The 17,278-nt window shown below is 51.8% G+C and overlaps 1 protein-coding gene across 1 annotated transcript in view; it reads right to left on the bottom strand.

The window, feature by feature from the left end:
• The window catches only part of DNALI1 (dynein axonemal light intermediate chain 1), a 264,733-nt gene extending 252,114 nt beyond the window's left edge, over positions 1-12,619 (bottom strand). Inside the window, exon 1 of the mRNA XM_050800360.1 lies at positions 12,616-12,619. The gene's annotated coding sequence lies outside the window, so the exon portion shown is untranslated. The remainder of the gene's footprint in view (positions 1-12,615) is intronic.
• Positions 12,620-17,278: the final 4,659 nt, after the last annotated feature.

The following is a 17,278-nucleotide window of genomic DNA, read 5'->3' as shown; positions in this document are numbered from 1 at the left end:
CCAGAAAACTACAGAGCCCTAGGCTGCAGCATCCCTTTTAGCAACTCCTGGGCACAAGGCAGCCACCCCTCTCCTGCATCCTGGCTGTCTCCATCTGGCTCTTCTGGCCCTGGCAGACTCTAGGCTGGTCGGGCAGCTTGAGCACTACCAGTACCTCTGTGGGCTGCCCCAGGGTTGCCCTACTCCTCTCACATGGACATGACTCTTGTAGGCTTTAGTGTCAACCCGGAACTGAGTGCCCCTTCTGAGAGGGGGATCTTGAGATCCTCTGGAGCTCTGACTCTGCACCCAGAATCTAGGCTGGAGGGAGAGGATCTCTGGGCACTGATGCCCCCTTCCCCATTCCCAATCCCCAGCTCAGGGTGCATCCCTAGCCTCCCAGGAAACTCCTAGGTGTTGGGACAACCTTGGCATGAACTATGAGGACCTAAGGGCCTGTGCTTAGGGCCACACCCACATTTTCAGGAGGCCTTGGGGACTGCATGAAAATAATCACTGGTGGGGCCTGGGGAAGCTGGTTTTTTCAGTTAGACCCACTCTGTCCCTCTTCAGGTAGACGCGTGAATGATCACATACATGCCACACACATACCCTCTCTATCATGCGCACAGGAATGTATGCCCAGGTCTTTCCCTAGACATGCCCCACATACCCAGGCCCTCACCCAGGCACGTGCACACACACACACACACCCACATCCAGGCCCTAACCCAGAGACACACACACACACACATAGGCCCTCACTCAGGGACACACACACACACACACCCCCACATCCAGGCCCTAACCCAGAGACACACACACACACACACACACACACATAGGCCCTCACTCAGAGACACACACACCCCCCCCCCAGGCCCTCACCCAGACACACACACACACACACACACACCCAGGCCCTCACCCAGGGACACACACACACACCCAGAGACACACACACCCAGGGACACACACACACCCAGGCCCTCACCCAGGGACATACACACACATCCAGGCCCTCACCCAGGGACACACACACACACCTAGAGACACACACACCCAGGGACACACACACGCACACACACCCAGGCCCTCACCCAGGGACACACACACACACCCAAGCCCTCACCCAGGGACACACACACACACACCCAGAGACACACACACCCAGGGACACACACACACACCCAGAGACACACACACACACACACCCAGGCCCTCACCTAGGGACACACACACACACCCAGGCCCTCACCCAGGGACACACACACACCTAGAGACACACCCCTAGACCCTTACACAAGCACACACACACACACACACACCTCTACTCTTACACACTTGTGGAAGCTCCAGGATCCTGAACATGTATCTGAACCTATCACCCTGCACATATCTCCTCACATGTGTCAGATATTAACGCCCCCCTGCCCTTGCTCACAGACACACACGTGCACTCACACATATGGGCACCCATGGACACCTCTACACCCTCCCAGACGCCCCCACACCCTCCCCAAGCACAGGTACATGAAGGTGCACCCCCACACGCCTGGATAAACCCATACACTCACCCCGAACCCACACGCCATGGGCACACCCCTCCTTCCAGCGGCAGCTCTGGACCTGCCCGTGCCCCCCCATCGTCCCCCGTAAATGTGCAGCCATCCCGCGTCCCCGCACTGCCGCAGCCCCTCACTCGGGGCCCTCAAAGAGCACGCTTATAAAAACATTCTTCCCGTGATGGAGTGCTTCCTTTGGGCTTCTTTGGCTTGTAACAGATTAAAGGCGAACAGGCATTTGTCACGGGGAAGTGTACCCAGTTGTGCTGGAAAATGGACTTTTCGATGAGCGTGAGAGCTTGAACCTGTCACAGAGGGGAGAGCCTGTGTTATTGCAGCCTGCCGGGCCGCGGTGGCCGTTGCGGCTTATCGGCTGTGGCAGGCATCACCTAGGACTGAAAGGATCCCATTACGGTAAGTAATGGCTTAATCACAGCCAGTTTGTAATGGAGATGACCTCTCCGCGTCCCGCTGGCCTCTTCGGATGGATTGCGCCTCTCCACACCGTGACTAACAGCACTCCCGTTCTGCTCTCCTGAGAAAGGGCCACGGGGCTCAGCCGGACATGACACAGACGGCTCCTGGGAGGCTGCTGCAAGGGGGAGCGAGGGCAAGGGCACGGGGAGGAGGAAGGGCCCGGGCACTGGGCACCACTGGGCCCAATATCTGACACAGGCGGGAAGCTGAGATGGGGAGAGGGCAGGATGCCACATGCGGTCCCCGTCTTTTCAAGAGTGATAGTGACAGTGAGAGCTGCCATTGGATAGGTGCCAAGAGAGGGTTTGTGTTTCCCAGGCTTCATCTTGCTCCAGTCATGGGAAGTAGAGTATTACCGTCCCCACTTTACAGATGAGGAAACTGAGGCTCAGGAAGGACAAGTGACTAGTGCAAGATCACAGAACAAATAATGGAACCAGGGCTCAGCCTGGGGCTGGGCATCCTTGGAGCCAACGTTCTTGGCTATTGTATCCAGAGAGAATCCATTCTGCTTTTGGGTGGGGGACCTCTCGCCACCTTCCTTCTTTAGCAGGGCTGTAGCTGAACCTTCCTCGTTGGTGTGCTCTTGTACAGGGAAGCTTCACTTTCTGCCTGTTTGTTTGTGTGTGTGCCACATGGTTGAGTATCCCTCTGCAGCTGGCCATTGTGGGGGGTTGAAGGCCACTGCAGCCTCAGTCCAAGATCAGGAGGTCAGGAGCTCCATGGTGAGCACAGGAAGTCCGTCTTTGGAATTTGCGAGACTGTGTGTCCCAGGGGTTGACTTGGGGGTATCCTGGAACTCCAAGTTAACGGCCCCATCCTCTTTCCTCCACCAAGTCCTGCTCCTGCCACTGGAGCAATGATGCACCAGGGCCCGAGGCAAAACATCTGGGGACTTCGTGGAAGAGTAAAAGGACTCTTTTCTTTTCTGCTTTTGTTCATTTCCTCAGAATCACGTTCAGCTCCTGGAGAAGAGGGTGGAGCTTAGAAAGATTTGGAGCTGAGTCCAGGCTCCACCAGTGGCCAGCAGCATGACCTTGAACAAGTCCTGAACCTTCTTAAGGCTTGAGTTCCTCACTTGCACAATTCCTAAACCAACTCGTAGAGACATGAGGCTTAGATGCCATCGTGTGGGTGAAGTATCCGAAAGTGAACCTGCTACCTGGTTGAGACCAAGGTGAAACACTTTTAGCAAAGCTTGCTGGAGAGAGGACAGGAAGCAGTGGAGTTGGGTGCCAGGCATGTGGTCTATCTGTGGTCTTGATACTCTACCGCAGAAGATTGTAACCACAATGGTAATTAATATTTGATGAAAATTTGTTCACTGTGGAACAAACACTAGTGCTTCCCATGGATTTCTCATCTAATTCTCCTGAAACTCTAGGTGATAATGAACATTATTATGATTCCCATTTTGTGGATGAGTCAAAGAAGATCAAAGATCCTGCCAGTGTCACATAGTTAGGATATGGAGCTTCTGGATACAAACCCAGGCTGTCTGGGTAAGTGTCAGTGCATTTACTACTGTGCTTGCCTGTGTTTGGGATTATTCAGAAAATCCCAAAGTTCTGCTCCCTTTGCTTTTGGAATGCAATGCGAGCACTTCTCCCATTGCCTATGAATCCAGTGTGAGCAACATTCCAGTCCAGGGCAGGAGCAGGAGACTGGGGGCAGCTGGAGGGACAGGGCTGAACCCAAGCTACGTTCAGGAAGGCACTGGGCCACAGAGAAGAAGTAACATTGGTGGGATACCCTGACTCTAAGGCAGAAGGCAGAGGGAGCTGGGCTTGGAAATTCATGAAATGGTGTCTGGACATGGGGTCTGCAGAGAGCACTTTGTTTTGCAGACTGATTTTTGCCGCTATGCTTACCTGCAAGGCTTCCTGAGACAAGGCTGCTGCCCTGTGACAGGAGGGAAGTGGCTGCTGAGTTTCGTTTACTTAGTAATATCTATTCAACGAATATTTATTAAGTGCCTACTATGTACCAGGCATTGGGCCAAGCAGCCATTGAGTTTCCTTTGCTTAAAACATTTATTCAATAAATATTTATTAAGCGCCTACTCTGTACTGGGCCAGGCACTAGGGATTCAGTGGTGAGCAAGACAGACACAATTCCTTCCTACCTGGAGGTTGGCCAAGGAGATGCAAAGAAATCCCAGCTCAGCACCCTCGGAAGCATTTATCAAGGATGTACTCTATGCCAAAGACTGGTACATCACCCTATGACATCCCTCATAACAACTCCATAAAGAAGTATTACTGTGGTGTCCATTTTTTCAAATGAGAAAGCTGAGTTGCAGAGAGCTTTAGTGACTTGCCCGGGGTTGCACAGCTGGTAAGTGACAGAGCTGAGCCTTGAACCCAGGTCTGCTGAAAGCCTATGTTTTAACCAATGTGACTCTGCTATGTTGTCTACTGGCAATATCCCTGCAGGTCTGAGACCTTCCTGGGATGTGGAGTGGAGGAGGGGGACAGGGCTCTGCCCTCTCCACCTGGAAGGCTGCTTTCTTACTTCTCTCCCTCACATCTCTCCTCCAACCCAGCTTTCCCCAACCCCCAATGCCTAGGCCTTGCCTTCTCTGCAGTTGGGGAGAGCTTATTCTCATGCTAATTGCAAAACTAATTGTTCTTATTGCAAAATCCATTATATAGTATATTTATATTGCAGATAATGAGCTGTTTGGATTAAATAGCTCACTAAAAGTCAATAAAAAGAAATTTGCTTCCCTGTTCCTCCCCTCATTTTTCACCAGCACCGTTAACACAGCCGTCGTTCTCCCTGAAGGCTGGAATTCATTAAAGTGCCTGGAGCTGCAAGGGGGTGTCGCTGTGTGGTTTTTTCCTTTCCCTTTGAAAAGGCCTTTGGAGGAGAGAGTTGGAAGACAAGAAGCAGGTTCTTTCCCCTGGTTTTAGTGATGCAGGGGGTGACTAACCAAGTAGAGTGCATCTTAATTTATAGCAGAATCAAAGAACATGATTTCTCCAGAACAAAAGCCAGAGCTCAGGGGGGTGGGGCATGTGCTGGGGGAGTGGGCGTGGACCTAGGAGTGAACTGACAGCCACTGCCACCCCCAAAGGAGGGGGGAAATATCCGAGGTCCTCGGCGCTAAGCTCTTTACCCCCAAAGGGGTTGGGGACTGGAATGAGGCAGGGGGATGACAACCCCAGGTCATGCGCTGGGAGAGTGAATATCAGATTTGAAGCTAAGGGTCTGGATTTCCAGGTTCTGACCCTCACTAGCACCATCTATTATGGGCTCCCTAGAATTTTCCTGGTCTACCCATTTCTCTGGTCTTGGTTCTAAACCTGAAGGTGGTTCGTGCAAGCTGAGACCTACCAGGGAGAGGGCTTGTCTGTGAAGTTCTAGGGTTACTGGCACAGATATTCTGCAACTACTGCTTTATTTCACAGAGTGTGGATTTTTCAGGGAGAGCTGACATTGAGACTTGAACCCAGGTCTGTGCACTTGACCTTCCATGGCACTGCTCTGAGTAATCAAAGTGGGGCTGAGAAGAGGGTCTGTTTCTTATTTTTTTTCTTAGGAGCCAATCTCGTGTTTGGTCTGATAAAATGGCATAATCAGAGTGTTAAGATGACCTGGCCGAGGGCCACCAGCTTTGTCAAACCCACAGTGATTAGCCTTTTCTCAGCCATTCACTCGTTCATTCATTCATCCATTCCATCCATCAGTAATATGTATTGAGTGCCCATGAGGGTCAAGGTGGTGTGTTAGCCCCTGGTGATGACTATGAATAAAATCAGGCAAGGTCTTTTCTCTGTCTCATGGAATTGTGGGGGCAGATACTAGCCAAATAGTCACACAGATGAGTGACTCATTAAAACCAAAGCAAGTGCTTTGAAGGAAAGGAGAACACTTCTAAGAAAGTAATCCTAGGAAGACCTAACCTGGATGGTGGGGCCAGAGAAAGTTTCCTGCAGGCTGTGCTAGGTGAGCTGAGTTCTGCGGGGTGAATTCCTCGGACAATGAGGAAGGAGGAGAACATTTGAGCAAAAGTCCACCCCAGAGAGGGAGCAAGTGGCAGTCATGGGACAGCAAAGAGGGTCAGCAGGATGAAGCTGGGATCCCAGCACATGTGAAGTGGTTAAGGAGTTTACTTCTTTACCGTGGAATCAATGGTAAAACATTGAGGGGTTTAAGGCAGAGAAGTGGCGTGGTTTGTGCTTTAAAAAGTTTTCTCTGGTTTCCAGCGACATATCAGAGGCAGCATTGGAAGCATTAAGCTGCAAAGAAGGGTGGAAGAGCCTGTAGAGAGAGGGGAGAGGAGGGAGGAGGGAAGGAGGGAGGGACGGGGAGATAGAGAGAGAGAGAGAGAGAGAGAGAGAGAGGGAGAGAGAGAGAAAGAAAGAGAGAGGAGGAAGGACCTCACTAAGGATGGAGAAAAGGCAATTTGCCCAGAGAAAATCAAAGTTGTATTGGGAAGAGGAGAGAGATGCTGGCCATCTTCCCATTCAGTGCAGTACTGAGCAGACCATAATTTGGGGGGCTGATTTTAAACTCTCAGATGACAGTGATGTGGCACCTCACTCCAGCACCACGGAGAGTTCCTCAAACCATTCTTGGAAACTTTGGGGGCCTTGGTTACATCCCCAGGGATGCTCAGCTCAGTGCTTGGAGAGCTGGCAAAACCATTGTAGAGCTGTCTTATGGAAGCAAGGCAAACAAAGAGATGCTGGGTCATTGCTGCACGAATGCCCTGGACTTGTGGAAGGGAGAAGCCTTGGCATTGGCCAGCCTGGAGCAGGGCTTCAGGAACCCCCAGATGGAACAGACAGGCTAGTGGCAAAGGGAAGGCAGCCTGAGAAGGTCTCGCTCTAGGCAGCTGTAATGGCTGTAATCTACAGCCATCTTTACCTAAGGACTTCAAAGAGAGAGGAGAAGAGAGAGAGAGGCAGCTGGATGCTGAAGCAGCTTGAATGTGACGGAGATCAAAGGCAATAGAAGGTGGATCTATGCACTTCCCCAACCCCCTTCCCCAGCCTCAGCATCCACAGAGATGCTCTGATGGAGGGATCCCTAGGAAGGAAGAAAGGCTCCAGGAAACTGAGTCCAGCAGAAGGGGCACAAGAAGCCCCCCACAGACCAGACAGCCCCTCCTGGGGCGGAGGTCTGAGGAGCTTAGGGTTCCTGCATTCTGGGGCCCCCTCCCCCAGGCAGACAATCAAGGACTCCTAGGAGGAAATAATGATCTCTTTGAGCCTTGGTGGTGTCCCCTGTGTGGGTTTGTGTGTGCCCCTAGATTCCCCTCCAGTCCTTCAGAAAGTTATGAAGTTGGCATGGCAGTTGGTGTGTGGCATGTAAGTGGGGAACCAAACCGACATGGTCAGGAAGGGCTGGTTATTTTTGCTGCATCTCTGGGCTGGGTTAAGAGATGGAGGTTGTTTGGGGGTTGCTTCCCTCTGCGTGGCAGGCTTGGGATCCATTGTTCTTGGGTTTAGGGACATGGACCAGATGACTGCTTATTGCAAGTTTTTCTTCCTAGGTCTTTAAAAAAAATTATTTATATTTTGTGTAGAGACAGAGTCTCACTATGTTGCCCAGGTTGGTCTCAAACTCCTGAGCTCAAGTGATCCTCCCACCTTGTCCTCCCAAAGTTCTAGGATTATAGGCATGAGCCACTGTACCTGGCCTCTTCTTAAGTCTTGATGGTGTCCCTGGATCTGGGCAGGAGTCATTGCCTGTTGACCCTGCAGCCAGCAGTGACCTCTTCTATTTTGAGTCATCTCTCTGCTCTTAGATCTGGGTCTTCTGTGAGTGTCTGGGTCTCCATGGACAGCAAGCTCCATGAGGCAGGGTCCCTGGAAGAGGCACTGACCATCCTTTTGGACACAGCTCGGAGCCAATAATAAGAGTCTGAGTGAATAAGTGAATAAGTAATGAGTGACATTTTGCTTGTGCTATGACAGGTGCAGTTTAGGAGTAGCTCCCTTCTGGGAGCTGGGTAGGGATCTGGGTCCCTAGGTTTCTGGGCTTTGGGGAGGGTGAGACGTTTAAGGGGTTTAGTTTCTAATAACCAGAATCCAGGATGGAGGCTTGGAGGAGGGCCAAGGGCTAGGTTTCTGGCAGCACAAGGTAAAAACTGTGTTTATGCAGATGACTGGGATAGAGAGTATGGGGGAACTTGTGGGTGAGGAGGGCTTAGCAGAGGGAACAGGGCAGAAGCTGAGAGTCTTCAAGTGCTATTGAGGCAGAAGGGGGCAGCTCAGGATAACTCCAAAGGCTTCAGTGAACACAGGGTACTCACACAGCTTTTGGGTCTGGAGACTGGAGGACTGTGTGTGTGTGTGTGTGTGTGTGTGTGTGTGTGTGTGTGTCATAACAGCTCTGAACTTTGGAGAAATGCATGAAGGTTCTGGGCCTGGAACCCCAGGAGGTATTTGTGGGTGTCTTTGGGAGATGCTGTGAGAACTCAGAGGAGAGGGCATGGTTCCACAAGGTGAGGAGGTGCCTCGGGGTGCCTGGAGTTCCAGTTAGGGCAGACAGGGCCTCTGGGAGGGCAGATGCCGGGACCTCTGGGATGTTGGGGGAAGAGGCATTCCTTCGAGCCCTATCTTCCCAGCACTAATTGGAGTGACTGGCCAGGGAAAGGCCGGGCTTGGGGTTTTTCCCCCTTCAGTTGGGATATAGGAGAATTTCCTCCTTAGCAACTCTGCAACTACAGAAAGCAACTCACAGAACACATGTGAAACCACGTGTACCCAACTGGTAAGGCCGGCAAGATAACTGGGGGAACCCACCCTGAGCTCACCTTGGCCTTCCCCTCAGCCATTCACCTGCAATGTGGGAGACCCAACACAAGAAATGGATGAACAGGCACCTGCCTTATGGGGCATGGGGGTGAACTCACTGGGGTGGGAGAGGGACCACTGGTAAGGGCAAGCTCAGGGCCTGGTAGAGCTGGACCTCAGGGAGGGTCTGAGAAGTGGTTTTTTTCTCCCCTGAGAGACAGAAGTGAGTGCTCAGAGCCCTGACCTCAGTCCTGGAGGGGCTCACAGCTCCGTAAGGAAGACAGATGGGAGGTTGGGAATAAGGTGAGCCAGTAAAGGCAACGAGAGCAGATTTGTGAGTGTGTGTGTGTCAGAGCAAGTGTGCATCTTTGTGTGTGTATAAGTGTGCACCTTTGTGTGTATAAGAGTGCGTTCCTCGGTGTGTAAGAGTAAGTGTATGTCTCTAAGTGTGCAGCTCTGTGTGTGTATAAGAGAAAGTGTGCACCCTCATATACTCTGTGTAGAGGAGTATGTGTGTACTTAGCAGTGTGTGTCAGAGTCAGTGTACACCTGCTGGCCTGCCTATGTGCATGTGTGTGTATCCTAGGCGGGAATAGGGAAGCTGTGAAGGAAGATTTAGTGCAGAGTACTTGTTTGTGTATTTGAGGGCTTTCGTGATGCACAAACGTGCATAAAGTGTCTGTGAATGTGTCTGGGGCACTTGGGGTGTGTGTGTGTGTGTGTGTGTGTGTGTGTGTATGGGCCTCTGCTGCATGCTCCAAGGGCAATGTGAGTTGTGCTTCTTTGGTGTGAAGGGGGAGATCTGGGTAGGGAAGGAGTGTGAGTGTGTGTGCGTGTGTGTGTGTGTGTGTGTGAGAGAGAGAGAGAGAGAGCGCGCGTGAGCGTGCCGAGTGGCAGGAATGACAAATGATTAATCTATAGAAATCTATATTCTATTCTTCCATGCGTCCACTCCGCCCTTCTCACGCGCCCATGCATCACCTCCGGAAATCTATCACCCGACTCCCAGCCAAGGACAGGCTGCGAGGAGCGAGTGACTGCCTTATTGATGAACTTGCCTGGTGCTTTTTACACATTTGGATACACGGAGAAGGAAAGCTCACTCTGGCTGTGTCGTTCGTGCTCTTATTCACTTATTCATTCATTCAGTCAGTCATTCATCCAGCAAATAGTTCTGGAGTGCCTACTGTGTGCCAGGAATGGTCCTGGGTGCTCAGGGCATGATGAAGAATAAGGCATTTCTGGCATTAAGGGCCAGTGTGGGTCCCAGACAGCACATAGGCCACTTTGGTAGAATGTGCAGGGGGCTCTGGAATAATACAGGGGGTTTGGAAATTAACCTTGGGGCAGGGGCCGTTCACAGAGGCTCCTGAGGGAGGTGACATGTACGGGAGCTCTGAAGGGTGATACAGCCGAAGGGGAGGGAGAGGAGAGGGTGCACCAGGCAAAGAGATTAGCAACTGCAAAGGCCCAGAAGCAAAGAGAGCTTGCCTCTTAGGGAAAGCATAGAGTGAGTCAGATGGCTTGGAGTGTGAGGAAGAAGTAGTAAGAGATGATGCTACAGAGGTGGCTGGTGACTGAGGGATGTTGAGTGCCCTGTGAAGAAAGCTGGATTTCATCCCAAGGGGAGCCATTGAAGGGTCTAAGCAGGTGTCACATGGTGTTGCATTTTAGAAAGTGACCTCTGGCTGATGGTGGGGAGGCTGGACAGGAGGCAGGGAGGCCAGTTGTTAGGAGGCTGTCATGGCAGTTCCAGGTAGGGATAGTGGTGGCTTGGATTCCAGGGGTGGCAACGGGAGTGGAGAGGTGTGGCAGAGCCCAGAGGTATTTTGGAAGTGGAACTAAGGGCTTGGTGACGGAGGGGTGTTGGCATGACAGAGTGGTAAGCATGACCCTAGGTTTTGGGGCAAGTCACTCGACCTTGCTGAGCCTCCATTTCCCCATCTCTAAAATGGGGAGAACAATTCCTGCTTCTTAGAGTTGCTGTGAGGCCGTTTGGTTGACACTCAATGGACCACCTTGGAACGGAATGTCTACTCTTCCCCTCCCATCACATGCACCAACTCCAGGTCTGCTCTTCTCCAGAAAGGTTTGGGCTGATCTACCTCCCAGTGGCTATTTCTTAAACCACACTCTGGGCAACCCCTAGACTGTGGTGCCAGTCCCAAAAGCCCGCTGCTTTGAACCCCTGAGGGAGACTTGGAGGTTGTCCAAGCCAGCTTCCTGTTCCAAGATGGGCAACCAGGCACTCAGAGAAGGAGAGGACCTTCTCAAGGTCACCCAGCGGGCCATTTAAACTTGCTGGTGTTCAAGAAACCACAGGCCATCCTCAGGCAGGCTGACCCCCTAAAGGTCATCATGTCCCACCTCCTGCCGTCAGATCCGAAGTATCTCCAACCAGCAGGCGGCCTGCCTGTTCTTGGAGGTTGCTAGGGAGCTGAGCTTCCTTGGCCGAGGCATGTGGTTCCTGGCTGCCCTCAGGGAAAGGGCACTGGCCAAAGTCCCAAGGAGGCTCCCAGAGTGGCTCATTTTTCAGCTCATCCTTGTGGGGTGCGAGGAGACGTCCAGACATGAGTGTTTACTTCAACTCCCAGGGCAGCCAGACAACTTCTGATCTTGGAAGCCTCCTCACTTCAATCTACTGCTTCTGTACATTTGGATAATGTTCCATTTTGCAAAACAACAAGTTCTCTTTAGACGCAGGCAGAGCTGACAGTTATCACAGCAAAAGCATTATTTTGTTTCTCTTTCCTCCCCCTCCCTCGCTCCCTCCTGAGCGAGCGTGCATGATGGTATTAGAGTACTGCAGTGCAAAGGCGTCTGTTCGTCTCTTCGGAGTGTGGCATGAGAGGCGCTGCCACGTGGGGGGGCCACGGGAGGGCGTCTTGGCCAGCATTCCCGCCTGGGCCTTTGATGCACTGCTGCATTTGCGGAGGAAATGACACTGGTGACAAAAGCGGACCCAGTTCTTCTCGGGAAGAGCTGAAAAGTGCCAAGGAGAAGGCCCTGCACACTTAGAATATTTTCAAATTAAGTGACAGCGGGCACAACACGATGGGGGAGACGGCTTGTGTTTCTTTGGAGCATTCAGTCACAATTCATCATTATCCAATTTTTTTTTCCCCTTGGGTTTTCTCTCTCACACATTTTTTATCCCAATCTGACAGCTAAATGAGGAATCACACTGCCTACGTTATGCGTTTTGTTCAGGAATTAACCCGTCGTCAAACACGCGCTGCCAAGTGGTTGGTGTGAGCAGAGAGTGACTGCACCGGCCCCAGATGGCCCGTGTCACACGGGGCCCATCCGGCTGGCCATCCTGAGGATGTGCTTGGAAAAGGTGGCCAGCAGGAGACACACCAGCTTCTCGAGAAGGGCTGAAGCCCAACGTGGAGCTCTGCGTGTCCCCGAGCTCTGGTCACAGACTTCTTGGCCAGAAGAACTCTCCGGGTGCCTTGGCCTGATCCTTTGTCAAGTTCATGGTGTCATCACGTGTGAGGTCATTCTGCCCCTCCATCTGCCTCTGGCAGCCTTGAGAAGAGAGGCATCAACCCCTGACCTCTATGAAGGGGTTAATTCAGCTAAGCTGATAGCTCTCCTTTTGGGAAATCCTTGAAATACTTGACTCTTACCTACTGCAGTGGGTCTACTTGCTTTACCTTCTCAGCATGTTTCTGGGTACCAACTCAAACTTCAGCTCAGAGCAAGGCGGAAGCGAGGGATCTTTGGGGGTGTGTTTGGTCTTTCAAAAATGGACAAGTTTCTTCCCTTCTCCCTTGTTCTTTCCTTCTCCCCTGATTTCTTTTCTTCCCAACTTCACCTTCTTTCCTTCCCTCCTTTCCTTTCCCCCTCCTGTCCTTTCTCCTCTCCTCCTTCTTTCCTCCTCCCTAGTTTTTTTTTCTACGCCAGTGATGAATAAGATCCTGCGGTGGATAAGGCAGACCCGGTCTTTGCAATCAGATAGTTGCCAGTGGGGTGAGTTCTCAGAAGGTGAGGCATACGGCACTCCCTGACTGTGTGTTGGGGAGCCCCTGCTGAAGACAGCTGCAGGAAGCTAGGTGATGAGCAGGCAAGGCTTGGAGATATGGGGAAACCCAGGCAGGAGCACGCTCTCCAGGACCTCGGCTCTGCTAGCAGGCACATCTCACCCATAGACTGTTAGTTGAGTGAGAGACGAACCATGCCTGGCTTTGTTCATCCACATAGCCCAGCTCCTAGTGCAGACCAGGTGGAGATGCTCAGTAGGCACACTACGCTTGAGGTCAATGAAGAGACAGGAGAGTGGTGGTGACCATGAGCTGTGGTACTGGCCACACCCAACATCCCCAGGTTCCTTGGTGGCTGGCAATTTCCAGCCAATAACTGGTGCTCCCAAACTCTCGTTGCCTATAGATGTCACCTTGAATGACCTCCAGCTTGTGTTGAGGAGGGGAAGATTATTTTATGCTGGAGAGAGGGCAGTCCAAACAGCTAAAAGCACAGGCCCTGAGCCATGTGGTGTGGCTCAAGTCCAGGTTCTGCTACTTCCTGTTTGTGAGGCTTTGGCAAGACCTGTAATCCCACTGAGCCTCAGTTTTCTCCTCTGTAAAATGCAGATGATGAGAAGAGGCTCTGTCTCTCAGAGATGAGACGAGGATTAAATGAGATGATGTGTAGCTGGTTTGACACACGCCTACCGTTTTATACCTATTTTAACAGGGGTGCTGATAAATTTGCCCCAGCCTCCTCTCTCTAGCTCTGGGCCCCAGGGTGTTCTTGCCCTTGTCCTTCTCTGGCCAGCACAGTGATCTACCTGTCCACGTGTTCTCTCCTTCCTTCCAGCTTGGCTAGGTGGGGATGCTGGCGAAGAAGCAGATGGCAGCCGAGACTGAGTGTGACGGTGATGACACTGTGAAAGGGTGATAATTTATTCTGTTCAGCCTTGACTCGGAGTTGGAAGGAGAAATCTATTACTTCTGAAAGGCAAGGCTGAGGGCGACCTCCCTTTCTGACCTCTAACAGGTAGCGGGCCCTGGGTCTCCTGGCTCCTGGAGAACAGGCCTGGAAGGCCCCCCAGGGGCCCATCCCTGAGCAGGGACTTACGGCAGGGATTGGGAAGTGAGGAGCAGGCTGCAGGTTCAGCCCCAGAGAGAGGCGGCTGGGAGGCAGCAGGGCTCTGGCCCCACGCGGCAGGGATGCCAGGTGCAGGAGCAGTACTCAGTGTCTCTGCCTTGGCCCGGGCACTGGGTTGGGCCCGGCCTGCACGTGGGTCTTTTCCTCTTTCATCCACTCATCTTTCTTGTGAGTGGCAGATGTCTTCCAAGCAGTGGGGAGAAAGATGTAAAACTAATCCCCACTCTAATAAAAACAGTCTCCCGATTAAATATGTATGAACACATATTGATTTGGGGATTAAACAGAAAAGAAAATTGAGCCTGTAATTGAGCCAGGGAACATGTACGGGGTGAGACTTGGGATGTGCTTCTCCAAACACACCTGCTGGGGCTGGGCTGGGGTTGCCCGGGCGTAGGAAAGGTGCTGGGAAGCCTCCAGCACCCACTGGGTGCTCCTCTGCATGAGGGGCCTGGCCAGCCACTGCCTGCTTTTGGAGGAGCCTCTGCCCTTACTTTTCCTAATTTGGGGAAATTCCCAACATTCCAAAGGAATCTGGAGGAATGGGAGGGCTGTACTATTCCCACAGATATCTGAGTTTGAATCTTTAGCTGGTGGGCAGCCGAAGGGGCAGGCTTCCATCCTGTCTTAAGGAAACATGGATTACTGCTCACCTGCTACATGCAGGTCCTGAGGAAATGGAAGAAGCTGAGCCAGGATTCCGCCTACAATCTTTGGACTCTAAATCTAAGGTTGTGTTTACTATAGGCCAGGGCTGGGCGGTCCAGTGACATCAGAACCTGCAGTCATAGGATTGTGCATCCTCTAAGCTGCAAGGGCTTTGGCCTTGAATTCAGCTTGTTGCCTGAAATTTGTCACCTTCCTTCACTAACAAAAGGAAGCTGGGAGCTGTAGGATGGAACCAAAGCCTATCTTCCTACCATGCCTATCTGTAGGCTCCACACCTGTCCTTGGTCAGAAAAAGAAAGGAAGGGGAGAATAGATTGTTGAGCACCTGCTGTGCATAAGGCCTTGTGCTTGGTAGTCTCAGGTAGACTACGACCTTTTAGCATTCCGAGAATAGTGTGACATAGATCTGATTATTTTCACTTTATAGTGTAGGAAGTAGACTCAGAGATATTTGCTAATCATCATAGTCCCCATCACGATAACAATGGAAATAATTTATTGAGCACCTGCTGTATGTCAGGCACTTTACACCCATTATTGCCAATCCCCACCATGACTCTGTAAAGTAGATCTATTACCTCCATGGTACAGAGAGGAAACCAAGGCTCAGAGGGCAAGAGATGTGGCCATTGCAGTGCACAGCCCAGTCACAGCTTGCCTGACCCTGGCCACTTCTTGCATGGTCCTGGAGGAGTGTGGTTAACTCCCCAGGTTTCCCCTGCCCCAGCCCTGTGTGGTCCAGCCAGAATGCCTCTCTCTCCCCGAGCTGAGCTCCTGCCTCACAGATCTCTGCATGCTTCTTCCCCAGGAATGTGCAGGCGCCCATTCATCATTTCCCAGCCCACACCCTCTCCCCCATTCTTCCCTGATGCTCCCTAGTCCCCGCCATGATGTTTGCTGGAATCTGACTTTTCCCGCAGGCCCACTTATCCTCAACGTACACCAAACTTTACAATTGCCAGAGCATTTGCACATTTGTTATCTCATTCAAGGTTCACAATAACCTCATATCCTGTATGACAGATGAAGAATCTGAGGCACAGAAAAGTCAGGCAATTTACCTCAACTCACTGAGCTAATGAGTAACAATGGCAGGTCTGTCTTCCCAGGTGAGATGGCACTTGTCCCCGGAACAGGTGCCTTTGCAGGACCCACGAAGACACAATGACCCTACGTGATGAGGTAAGAGGAATATACAGTTGGTATATTGGGTTTAAGGTTTATACAGACTTGGGTTCCAGATCCTATGCTTCCTCTAGCTGGTTGTGTGCTCCTGGGCAAGTAATGTAACTTCACTGAGCTGTGGTTTTTCTTTTTTTCAAGCTCCTCTTGAACACTTCTCTGGGTCTGGAGCCAGAACCCATACCAGGATACCTTTTAGAAGTGCCCCCAGGACTCAAGGTTTGCCCACATGGCTAATTGTCAGAGAAACACCTGGCAAGCCTGCTGTATATCTCCTTTGGTGTGGCCCTGGGAGAAAAGGAGAAAGGCATCAGATATGAACTGGAGAAATTGGAGTGCCTGGTATCCCATGGCAGTGCCCAGCTCATCAAGACCCATGGGGAGTGCTGAGAGCTCACACACTCCCAGCTGCAGCCGTCTCTGCCCTGTGGTTATTAAAGCAATGACTTAATTTTAACGAGGGTCTAAGTGTTCTTCAGGAAGCTGCTTCAGCCCTGATTAAAGGAATGAATCAGGCAGGATCCAGCCTCTGCCAAGTGAGTCTGGGAACGGCAGCATTGGGCTGTAATAATGGAGGCGGGGAGTTGTGGAACCCAGAGTTGTCTGAGCTGTTTTTTGGAAACCCCAGCATTTGTTGAGGGAACCCAGGCTTTGGAGCTGCATCGTTCTCCTCTTAGAGAGGAGGTCTGGTGGTGGAGGGCCCAGGCTTTTACCACCAGTGGCCTGGGCTTGCCTCCTGGCTCTACTGCTGACCAGCTTGCAGGGCTGGGGCGAGGGAAGTAATCTCCCTGAGCCTCAGTTTCTTCTTCTGTGAAATGGATCAGGCTCCTGCTGAGACAATGTGAAAAAGAACATCAGGTGCATTTGCAGAGCCAGGGCCTGGCTCATGCGCAGGTCAGATGAGGAGCTGTCACATGATATCCCATGTTATCAGTTTTCTCTCTCTTGCCTTAAAACCATGTTTGCATGCACCTGCTACATGCAGGCTATGATTAGAACCCCAGGCTTCTGATTCCAAGTCTAGGGATTTTCTTGACTCCAATATTCAAGCTACGAAAAATTCAGCCCCCAGATTCTTGTGGAGGTCCTGTAGAATCTTCTTCTGGAAGTCCTGTTGATTGCAAATTCCAAGCACCTGTAGAACCCGCGTGGGTCTGGAATTTGTCCTCCTGTCCGGGTGCCCTGACCACTCCCGCAGATGAGAACACAGGTTGAGATGAGTACACAAAGCGGGGACAAGTTGCTCCCTTTCTTCTGCGTCTCTGTCTTAACCCTCATGATGGTTGGGAGAAGGGAACGTGTGGGCAGCTTTCCGAAACCACCTCTCCCACTTCTCAACCTGGCAAAGCTGGGTCTGGGAGGGTTTCTGCCTCCTCCTCTGCCTCTCCTTGGTAGCTCAGCAGGAGCCTCTCAAGGAAAGCCTCGGGCATTTTCTGATTTCTGAAGGCTGCCTACCTGGTGGAGGGAAACCAAAGCCCATTGCATCTAGGGCGGTCCTGTGTGCCACACTCATGGGGTGCAGGGCCCAGTGAGTTTGCCTCCCAT

This window comes from Macaca thibetana, chromosome 1 (assembly GCF_024542745.1).
Source record: "Macaca thibetana thibetana isolate TM-01 chromosome 1, ASM2454274v1, whole genome shotgun sequence".
Classification (NCBI taxonomy): Eukaryota; Metazoa; Chordata; class Mammalia; order Primates; family Cercopithecidae; genus Macaca; species Macaca thibetana.
The sequence above is the reverse complement of the archived record's forward strand: the minus strand, read 5'-3'. Positions and strand labels throughout refer to the sequence as shown.